The sequence below is a fragment of the Anomaloglossus baeobatrachus genome, chromosome 5 (assembly GCF_048569485.1).
Source record: "Anomaloglossus baeobatrachus isolate aAnoBae1 chromosome 5, aAnoBae1.hap1, whole genome shotgun sequence".
Classification (NCBI taxonomy): Eukaryota; Metazoa; Chordata; class Amphibia; order Anura; family Aromobatidae; genus Anomaloglossus; species Anomaloglossus baeobatrachus.
In genome coordinates this window covers 118206849-118217970 of record NC_134357.1, presented here as the reverse complement: position 1 = coordinate 118217970, position 11122 = coordinate 118206849, and positions in this window count along the sequence as shown.

The window sequence follows — 11122 nt, the reverse complement described above, 5'->3', positions numbered from 1 at the left end:
ATTGGTCTAAGGTAAGGAAGCTAAGGAAGGATGTTCGGAGAACTGAAAATCATGAACCAAAAAAAACGATTCAACATGAACAACACGTGTACACAAAAGAACAAACAGCCCGAAGGTAACAGGGGCGGGTGCTGTGTCTCCCAATAGGAGCTAGAAGAAAAGGAATTTACGGTAAGTAAACAAAATTCCCTTCTTTGTTGCTCCATTGGGAGACCCAGACAATTGGGACGTCCAAAAGCAGTCCCTGGGTGGGTAAAAGAATACCTCAATAAAAAGAGCCGAAACGGCCCCCTCTTACAGGTGGGCAACCGCCGCCTGAAGGACTCGCCTACCTAGACTGGCGTCTGCCGAAGCTTAGGTATGCACCTGATAGTGTTTCGTGAAAGTGTGCAGACTAGACCAGGTAGCTGCCTGACACCTGCTGAGCCGTAGCCCGGTGCCGCAATGCCCAGGACGCACCCACGGCTCTGGTAGAATGGGCTTTCAGCCCCAAAGGAAGCGGAAGCCCAGAAGAACGGTATGCTTCAAGAATCGGTTCCTTGATCCACCGAGCCAAGGTTGACTTGGAAGCCTGCGAACCCTTACGCTGGCCAGCGACAAGGACAAAGAGCGCATCAGAACGGCGCAGGGGCGCCGTGCGAGACACGTAGAACCGGAGTGCTGTCACCAGATCTAATGAGTGCAAATCCTTTTCACATTGGTGAACTGGATTAGTGCAAAATGAAGGTAAGGAGATATCCTGATTGAGATGAAAAGGAGATACCACCTTAGGGAGAAATTCCGGAACGGGACGCAGAACCACCTTATCCTGGTGAAAAACCAGGAAGGGGGCTTTGCATGACAGCGCTGCCAGCTCCGACACTCTACAGAGCGATGTAACTGCCACTAGAAATGCCACCTTCTGCGAAAGACGTGATAAAGTGACATCCCGCAGCGGCTCGAAAGGTGGTTTCTGAAGAGCCGTTAGCACCCTGTTAAGGTCCCAGGGTTCCAGCGGACGCTTGTAAGGTGGGACTATGTTGCAAACTCCCTGCAGGAACGTGCGGACCTGCGGAAGCCTGGCTAGACGCTTTTGAAAAAATACGGATAGCGCCGATACTTGTCCCTTGAGAGAGCCGAGAGACAAACCCTTGTCCATTCCGGATTGAAGGAATGAAAGAAAAGTGGGTAAGGCAAAAGGCCATGGAGCAAAACCATTATCAGAGCACCAGGATAAGAAGATCCTCCAAGACCTGTGATAGATCTTGGCGGACGTTGGTTTCCTGGCCTGTCTCATGGTGGCAATGACATCTTGAGATAACCCTGAGAACGCTAGGAGCCAGGACTCAATGGCCACACAGTCAGGTTGAGGGCCACAGAATTCAGATGGAAAAACGGCCCTTGTGACAGCAAGTCTGGGCGGTCTTGGAGCGCCCACGGTTGACCCACCGTGAGATGCCACAGATCCGGGTACCACGACCGCCTCGGCCAATCTGGAGCGACGAGAATGGCGCGACGACAGTCGGACCTGATTTTGCGCAGCACTCTGGGCAGCATCGCCAGAGGGGGAAATACATAAGGCAGTTGAAACTGCGACCAATCCTGAACTAATGCGTCCGCCGCCAGAGCTCTGTGATCTTGAGACCGTGCCATGAATGCCGGGACTTTGTTGTTGTGCCGTGACGCCATGAGATCGACGTCCGGCGTTCCCCAGCGGCGACAGATCTCTCGAAACACGTCTGGGTGAAGAGACCATTCCCCCGCATCCATGCCCTGACGACTGAGAAAGTCTGCTTCCCAGTTTTCTACGCCCGGGATGTGAACTGCGGAGATGGTGGAGGCTGTGGCCTCCGCCCACAGCAGAATCCGCCGGACTTCCTGGAAGGCTTGACAGCTGCGCGTGCCGCCCTGGTGGTTGATGTACGCGACCGCCGTGGCGTTGTCCGACTGTATGCGGATCTGCCTGCCCTCCAGCCACCGATGGAACGCCTTTAGGGCTAGATACACTGCCCTTATCTCCAGAACATTGATCTGAAGGGAGGACTCTGTCGGAGTCCAGGTTCCCTGAGCCCTGTGGTGGAGAAAAACCGCTCCCCACCCTGACAGACTCGCGTCCGTCGTGACCACAGCCCAGGATGGGGGCAGGAAGGACTTTCCCTGCGACAGAGAAGTGGGAAGAAGCCACCACTGAAGAGAGGTTTTGGCTGCAAGGGAAAGAGAGACGTTCCTGTCGAGGGACGTCGACCTCCTGTCCCATTTGCGGAGAATGTCCCATTGGAGTGGGCGCAGATGAAACTGCGCGAAGGGGACTGCCTCCATTGCTGCCACCATCTTCCCCAGGAAGTGCATGAGGCGCCTCAAGGGGTGTGATTGGCCCCGAAGAAGAGATTGCACCCCTGTCTGCAGCGAAAGCTGTTTGTCCAGCGGTAGCTTGACTATCGCTGAGAGAGTATGAAACTCCATCCCGAGGTAAGTCAGTGATTGGGTCGGTGTCAACTTGGACTTTGGGAAATTGATGATCCACCCGAACCGCTGGAGAGTCTCCAGAGCGACGGTCAGGCTGTGTTGACACGCCACCCGGGAGGGTGCCCTGAATAGGAGATCGTCTAAGTAAGGGATCACCGAGTGGCCCTGAGAGTGTAGGACCGCCACAACGGATGCCATGACCTTGGTGAAGACCCGTGGGGCTGTCGCCAGGCCGAAAGGCAGTGCCACGAACTGAAGGTGTTCGTCCCCGATGGCGAAACGCAGGAAGCGTTAATGCTCGGGTGCGATCGGCATATGGAGATAAGCATCCTTGATGTCGATTGATGCTAGGAAGTCTCCTTGTGACATCGAAGCGATGACCGAGCGGAGAGATTCCATCCAAAACCTTTTGGTGCTCACATGCCTGTTGAGCAGTTTGAGGTCCAGAACGGGACGGAATGATCCGTCCTTCTTTGGCACCACGAACAAGCTGGAGTAGAAACCGTGACCATGTTCCTGAGGGGAAACGGGAATCACCACTCCCTCTGACTTCAGGACGCCCACAGCCTGAAAAAGTGTGCCGGCCCGAGATGGGGGCGGAGATGTTCTGAAGAAACGAGTCGGAGGACGAGAGCTGAACTCTATCCTGTAATCGTGAGACAGAATGTCTCTCACCCATCGGTCTTGGACATGTGGCCACCAGGCGTCGCAAAAGCGGGAGAGCCTGCCACCGACCGAGGATGCGGTTTGGGGAGGCCGAAAGTCATAAGGAGGCCGCCTTGGAGGCAGTGCCTCCGGCGGTTTTTTGGGGACGTGACTTAGACCACCACGCATAAGAGTTCCTCTGGCCCTTCTCTGGCCTGTTGGACGAGGAGGATTGGGACTTGGCTGAGGGCCGAAAGGACCGAAACCTCGATTGTATTTTCCGTTGCTGAGGTCTCTGCGGCTTGGACTGGGGTAAGGACGAGTCCTTTCCCTTGGATTCCTTAATAATTTCATCCAATCGCTCGCCAACTGCAACTGATACTACAGATCTAGCCGCCAGTCTAGAGACTGGAGGATCCACCTTGGGACATTGAGCCCAACCCTTAATTACGTCAGAGGGGAAGGGGTAACGTGTGTCATTAAGGCGCTTAGTAAAGCGCTTGTCCGGAAATGCTCTGTGCTTCTGGACAGCATCTCTGAAGTTAGAGTGATCGAAAAACACACTCCGTGTACGTTTGGGAAACCTAAACTGGTGTTTCTCCTGCTGCGAAGCCGACTCCTCTACAGGTGGAGTTGGGGGAGAAAGATCTAGCACCTGGTTGATGGACGCTATAAGGTCATTTACTATGGCGTCCCCTTCAGGTGTATCAAGATTGAGAGCAGCGTCAGGGTCAGAGCCCTGAGCTGCGACGTCCGCCTCATCCTACAGAGAGTCCTCAAGCTGAGACCCCGAGCAGCGTGAGGAAGTCGGGGAAGGTTGCCAGCAATCCCGCTTAGCCGGTCTGGGACTGTGGTCCGTGCCGGAGTCCTCCACGTGAGACCTAGGGGCCACCCCGGGAGCACGTTGCGGCGCAGACCGAGAGGGGCCTGGAGGTGATGATCCAACAGTGCCCGGGGCCTGTGTAAGGACCGATCTGGACTGCAAGGCTTCTAGTAGCTTAGCAGACCATTTGTCCATAGACTGAGCCATGGATTGTGAAAGCGACTCAGTTTCTCAGCTGCAAACTCTGTCCCTGCCACCTGGACAGGGGAAGCAGGCGGGTCTGCCTGAGCCGAGGGTCCCACTAGTGCCCGAGGCTCCGGCTGAGCAAGTGCAACAGGGGCCGAGCATTGCTCACAGTGAGGGTAGGTGGAACCTGCAGGTAACATAGCCGCACAAGAGCTACAGGTTGCAAAATAACCCTTTGCCTTAGCGCCCTTGCTCCTTGTGGACGACATGCTGTTGTCTCCTAGGAGAGTGATCACTGAGGGTATATAGCCAAAAGCAAAACTCCTCGGCCGAACAGAGAAAAATATATACAATTATAACACACACACACACACACACACACACACACACATATACATATACATATATATACATATATATACATACATACATACATATACATACATACACATATACACATATACACATATACACATATACATATATATACATATATATATACACATATATACACACACACACTTCGGCACCCTAGGGGGACCAGCACCGGGTGACCGGTGTGGCTTACCGACCGCCCAAAGTGGTGTGTGTCCACCAGATTCCCTGCCTTGGGTCTCCCAGAGCTGCAGGGCTCGTTCCTGAAATCCTCCACCGGCAGAATGTGTAAAAATGGCTGCCGGAGCTCTCAGGGGAGGAGGGAGCCGTGGGCGGCGACTAGTAAAGTGCGGGAATCTGGTGCCCCACAGTGATCAGTGAGGGGGGGGGGGGGAGGAAACCTAAAGTATGCTCCAGCCCTCACTGCCGACGTCAGGTCGGTCGACCGTCCCGCCCTTACCCCTGACTGGCAGGCCCGGGGGCGGGAGTTATGGTACTAGGCCGCATGAAGCCAGGGACTAAATTTAATACCGCGGCCGACAAACAGGCGCGGAAGTCCCGGTCGTCACAAAACCAGCAGCAGCTGCAGCGTCTGTGAGACAAGCGCTCCATGCACCGTCCCCATGGGGACACAGAGTACCTTTAGATGCAGGACCCTGTCCCTGATACAAAGTCTCCTGTCCGGCAGATTCCCACAGGGGCTGTGGAGGGTGCCCGGTCCCAGTGAATGGATGACCGGTTAGGATCCCACTTCTCCCAGAGCCTCTAAGGGATGGTGAAGGAAAACGGCATGTGGCTCCAGCCTCTGTACCCGCAATGGGTACCTCAACCTTAACAGTAGCGCCGACTGAGTGGGGTGAGAAGGGAGCATGCCGGGGGCCCTGTGGGGGCCCTCTTTTCTTCCAACTGATAAAATCAGCAGCTGCTGCTGACTAAAATGGGAGCATGAGTGGATGTGTGCCTCCTTCCACACAAAGCATAAAACTGAGGAGCCCGTGATGCACGGGAGGCTGTATAGGCAGAGGGGAGGGGTTACACTTTTTAAAGTGTAATACTTTGTGTGGCCTCCGGAGGCAGAAGCTATACACCCAATTGTCTGGGTCTCCCAATGGAGCGACAAAGAAAAAAAAAAGTTCCCCCAGTTATGTTCAACCCAATTTAGTTTAGTGAGATTTAAAAAAAGGTATTTCTAAATATCTGCCAATAATCAAGATGCCATTTAAAAAAAAAATAAAAAAAATTTCCAGCACTGTATAGCCAGGAGAGGACGTTCCCTATGGAACAACATCTCCCCCAGCTTCTTCCAGGAAAACTCCAGATCATCCACTGGCCTACCCATAAAGGCTTTTACAAATGTGCAGTGAGTTGCTGCAAAGTGTGTAAATTTACAGGTACAAAACAGTTTCTCTTTCCTAATGATGCATCCCACACCAGAGAATTCATCAACTGCAATATGCCTCACGTTGTATATTGTATTGAATGCGGTGTCCAATATATGGGCTGCACTATTAGGAAATTGAAAAGACGCATTGCAGAACATAAATATGAATTGTTTTTATTCTGGAGCTGTGAAACACTTAGGTTTTTAGATTCCCATTATGACTTCCAGATGTTTCAGTATAGAAAAAGTTGGCTTTAAACACTAGAAGTCCCAGGAATTTCGAGCTCCATAGGGTTCCAATGGTAGAAATGTTAAATGACCCCTCTCTGGGACTTTGTGTTAAGAGTGGAGGAGATTGGCAGAGATCTGCAACCATTCGTGAGGCATATTGGATTCTATCTTTGAATATGAAGGGAATTTTGTTTACTTACCGTAAATTCCTTTTCTTCTAGCTCCTATTGGGAGACCCAGACAATTGGGTGTATAGCTACTGCCTCCGGAGGCCACACAAAGTATTACACTTTAAAAAGCAGTCCCTGGGTGGGTAAAAGAATACCTTGATAAAAAGAGCCAAAACAACGGCCCCCTCTTACAGGTGGGCAACCGCCGCCTGAAGGACTCGCCTACCTAGGCTGGCGTCTGCCGAAGCATAGGCATGCACCTGATAGTGTTTCGTGAAAGTGTGCAGACTCGACCAGGTAGCCGCCTGACACACCTGCTGAGCCGTAGCCTGGTGCCGCAATGCCCAGGACGCACCCACGGCTCTGGTAGAATGGGCTTTCGAAGCCCAGAAGAACGGTAGGCTTCAAAAATCGGTTCCTTGATCCACCGAGCCAAGGTGGACTTTGAAGCCTGCGACCCCTTACACTGGCCAGCGACAAGGACAAAGAGCGCATCAGAGCGGCGCAGTGGCGCCGTGCGAGACACGTAGATCCGGAGTGCTCTCACTAGATCTAACAAATGCAAATCCTTTTCACATTGGTGAATTGGATGAGGGCAAAATGAAGGTAAGGAGATATCCTGATTGAGATGAAAAGTGGACACCACCTTAGGGAGAAAGTCCGGGACCGGACGCAGAACCACCTTATCCTGGTGAAATACCAGGAAAGGGCCTTTGCAAGACAGCGCTGCAAGCTCTGACACTCTACGGAGTGAAGTAACCGCCACTAGAAATGCCACCTTCTGCGAAAGACGCGATAGAGAGACATCCCGCAGCGGCTCAAAAGGTGGTTTTTGAAGAGCCCGTAGAACCATGTTGAGATCCCAGGGTTCCAGCGGACGCTTGTAAGGTGGGACTGTGGCAAACTCCCTGCAGGAACGTGCGGACCTGCGGAAGCCTGGCTAGACGCTTTTGAAAAAACACGGAAAGCGCCAAGACTTGACCTTTGAGAGAGCTGAGAGACAAACCCTTGTCCAATCCCGATTGAAGGAAGGAAAGAAATCTGGGTAAGGCAAACGGCCAGGGGAATGAACCCCCTCTCAGAGCACCAGGCTAAGAAGTAACAACCTTGTTGTTGTGCCGAGACGCCATGAGATCGACGTCCGGCGTTCCCCAGCGGCAACAGATCTCTTGAAACACGTCCGGGTGGAGAGACCATTCCCCCGCGTCCATGCCCTGGCGACTGAGGAAGTCTGCTTCCCAGTTTTCTACGCCCGGAATGTGAACCGTGGAGATGGTGGAGGCTGTGGCCTCCGCCCACAGCAGAATCCGCCGGACTTCTTGGAAGGCTTGACGACTGCGAGTGCCGCCCTGGTGGTTGATGTACGCAACCGCCGTGGCGTTGTCCGACTGTATGCGGATCTGCCTGCCCTCGAGCCATCGATGGAACGCCTTGAGGGCTAGATACACTGCCCTTATCTCCAGAACATTGATCTGAAGGGAGGACTCTGTCAGAGTCCAGGTTCCCTGAGCCTTGTGGTGGAGAAAAACCGCTCCCCATCCTGACAGGCTCGCGTCCGTCGTGACCACAGCCCAGGATGGGGGCAGAAAGGATTTTCCTTTCGACAGAGAAGTGGGGAGAAGCCACCACTGAAGCGAGGTCTTGGCTTCCAGAGACAGAGAGACGTTCCTGTCTAAGGACGTCGGCCTCTTGTCCCATTTGCGGAGAATGTCCCATTGGAGAGGACGCAGATGAAATTGCGCAAATGGAACTGCCTCCATTGCTGCCACCATCTTCCCCAGGAAGTGCATGAGGCGCCTCAAGGGGTGCGACTGGGCCCGAAGAAGGAATTGCACCCCTGTCTGCAGCGACCGCTGTTTGTCCAGCGGCAGCTTTACCATCGCTGAGAGAGTATGAAACTCCATCCCGAGGTACGTCAGTGACTGGGTCGGAGACAATTTTGACTTTGGAAAATTGATGATCCACCCGAACCTCTGGAGAGTCTCCAGAGCAACGGTCAGACTGTGTTGACAAGCCACCCGTGAGGGTGCCTTGACTAGGAGATCGTCTAGGTAAGGGATCACCGAGTGGCCCTGAGAGTGTAGGATCGCTACGACGGATGCCATGACCTTGGTGAAGACCCGTGTGGCTGTCGCCAGGCCGAAAGGCAGTGCCACAAACTGAAGGTGTTCGTCCCCGATGGCGAAATGCAGGAAGCGTTGATGCTCTTGAGCGATCGGCACATGGAGATAGCATCAATCGACATCAAAGATGCCTAGGAAGTCTCCTTGGGACATCGAAGCGATGACAGACTGGAGGGATTCCATGCGAAACCGCCTGGTTGTCACATGTCTGTTGAGCAATTTGAGGTCCAAAACGGGACGGAATGAGCCGTCCTTTTTTGGCACCACGAACAGATTGGAGTAAAAACCGCGACCGCGTTCCTGAAGGGGAACGGGGATCACCACTCCTTCTGTTTTCAGAGTGTCCACCGCCTGAAAAAGCGCAACAGTCCGCTCGGGGGGCGGAGATGTTCTGAAAAAACGAGTCGGAGGACGAGAGCTGAACTCTATCCTGTAACCGTGAGACAGAATGTCTCTCACCCATCGGTCTTGGACATGTGGCCACCAGGCGTCGCAAAAGCGGGAGAGCCTGCCACCGACCGAGGATGCGGTTTGGGGCGGCCGAAAGTCATGAGGAGGCCGCCTTGGAGACGGTGCCTCCGGTGGTCTTTGGAGGACGTGACTTAGACCGCCATGCAGAAGAGTTCCTCTGGCTCTTCTGTGGCCTGTTGGACGAGGAGGGTTGGGATCTGGCTGAGGGCCGAAAGGACCGAAACCTCGCTTGAACTTTCCGTTGCTGAGGTCTGTTTGGTTTGGGTTGGGGTAAGGACGAGTCCTTTCCCTTGGATTGCTTAATAATTTCATCCAATTGCTCGCCAGTCGGTCGCCAGAAAAAGGCAAACCGGTCAAGAACTTTTTGGAAGCAGAGTCTGCCTTCCATTCGCGTAGCCACATGGCTCTGCGTACTGCCACAGAATTGGCGGATGATACCCCTGTACGGCTAGCCGAGTCCAGGACAGCATTCATGGCGTAGGATGCAAATACTGACGCCTGAGAAGTCAAAGATGTTACTTGTGGCGCAGCGGTACGGGTGACCGCATTAATCTCAGACAGACAAGCTGAGATAGCCTGGAGTGCCCACACAGCTGCAAAGGCTGGGGCAAAAGACACGCCTATGGCTTCATAGATGGATTTCAGTAGGAGCTCTATCTGCCTGTCCGTGGCATCCTTGAGCGATGCACCGTCAGCCACTGCTACTACGGATCTGGCCGCCAGTCTAGAGACTGGAGGATCCACCTTGGGACACTGAGCCCAACCCTTAACCACGTCAGCGGGGAAGGGGTAACGTGTGTCATTAAGGAGTTTAGTAAAATCGCTTGTCCGGGAAAGCCCTGTGCTTCTGGACAGCATCTCTAAAGTTAGAGTGATCGAAGAAAACACTCCGGGTACGTTTAGGAAACCTAAACTGGTGTTTCTCCTGTTGTGAAGCTGAATCCTCTGTAGGCGGAGTTGGGGGAGACAGATCTAGCACCTGGTTGATGGACGCTATAAGGTCATTTACTATGGCGTCCCCTTCAGGTGTATCCAGATTGAGAGCAACATCAGGGTCAGAGTCCTGAGCTGCGACCTCCGCCTCCTCCTCTAGAGAATCCTCAAGCTGAGACCCCGAACTGCGTGATGAAGTCGGGGAAGATTCTAAGCGAGCCCGCTTAGCTGGTCTGGGACTGCGGTCCGTGCCGGAGTCCTGCACGTAATAACTAGAGGCCACACCAGGAACACGCTTAGTCGCAGACCGAGAGGTGCCTGGGGGTGATCCCGCAGTGCCCGGGGCCTGTGTAAGAGCCGGTCTGGACTGCAAAACCTCTAGAAACTTAGCAGACCATTTATCCATAGACTGAGTCATGGAATGAGAAAGCGACTCAGAGTTTGTCGGCTAAAACAGCAAACTTTGTCCCTGCCATCTGGACAGGGGGTGCCGGCAGTTCTACCTGGGCCGAGGGACCCCCTAGTGCCTCAGGCTCCGGCTGAGCGAGTGCCACAGGGGCCGAGCATTGCTCACAGTGAGGGTAGGTGGAACCTGCAGGTAACATAGCCGCACAAGAGGTACAGGTAGCAAAATAACCCTGTGCCTTGGCCCCCTTGCTCCTTGTGAACGACATGCTGTTGTCTCCCAGGAGCGTGATCACTGAGGGTATATAGCCACAAGTGAACAGTATAGCTGAACCGGAAAAAGTATACAAATATAATGTATCTATATACAGTTCAGCACCCTAGGGGTACCAGCACCGGTAACCGGTGTGGCTTACCAACCGCTCCAGCGGTGTGTGGCCACCAGATTCCCTGCCTCGGGTCTCCCAGAGCTGCAGCCAGACGTCCTCCACCGGCAGGATGTGTTAAAACATGGCTGTCGGCATTCACAGGGGAGGAGGGAGCCGTGGGCGTAACTTACAAAAGTGCGGGAACTGGTGCCCCATAGGGATTAGTGAGGGGGGAGGAGGACAGCAATGTGTGCTCCAGCCCTCACTGTTGGCGTCAGACCGACCGTCCCGCCCTTGCCCCTGACTGGCAGGCCCGGGGGCGGGCGTTTAATGTACTAGGCCGCAAAAGCCGGGGACTAAAGTAGAAACCGCGGCCGGCAAGCAGGCACGGTCGGCGCGGTAGTCCCGGCAAAAAAACAACACTGCAGGCGCTGCAGCGTCTGAGGACCAGGTGCTCCATGCACCGTCCCAAAGGGGACACAGAGTACCTGTAGTTGCAGGGCCTTGTCCCTGACGATACTCAGTCTCCTGTCCGGCAGATACCACCAGGGGCTGCGGAGGGAGCC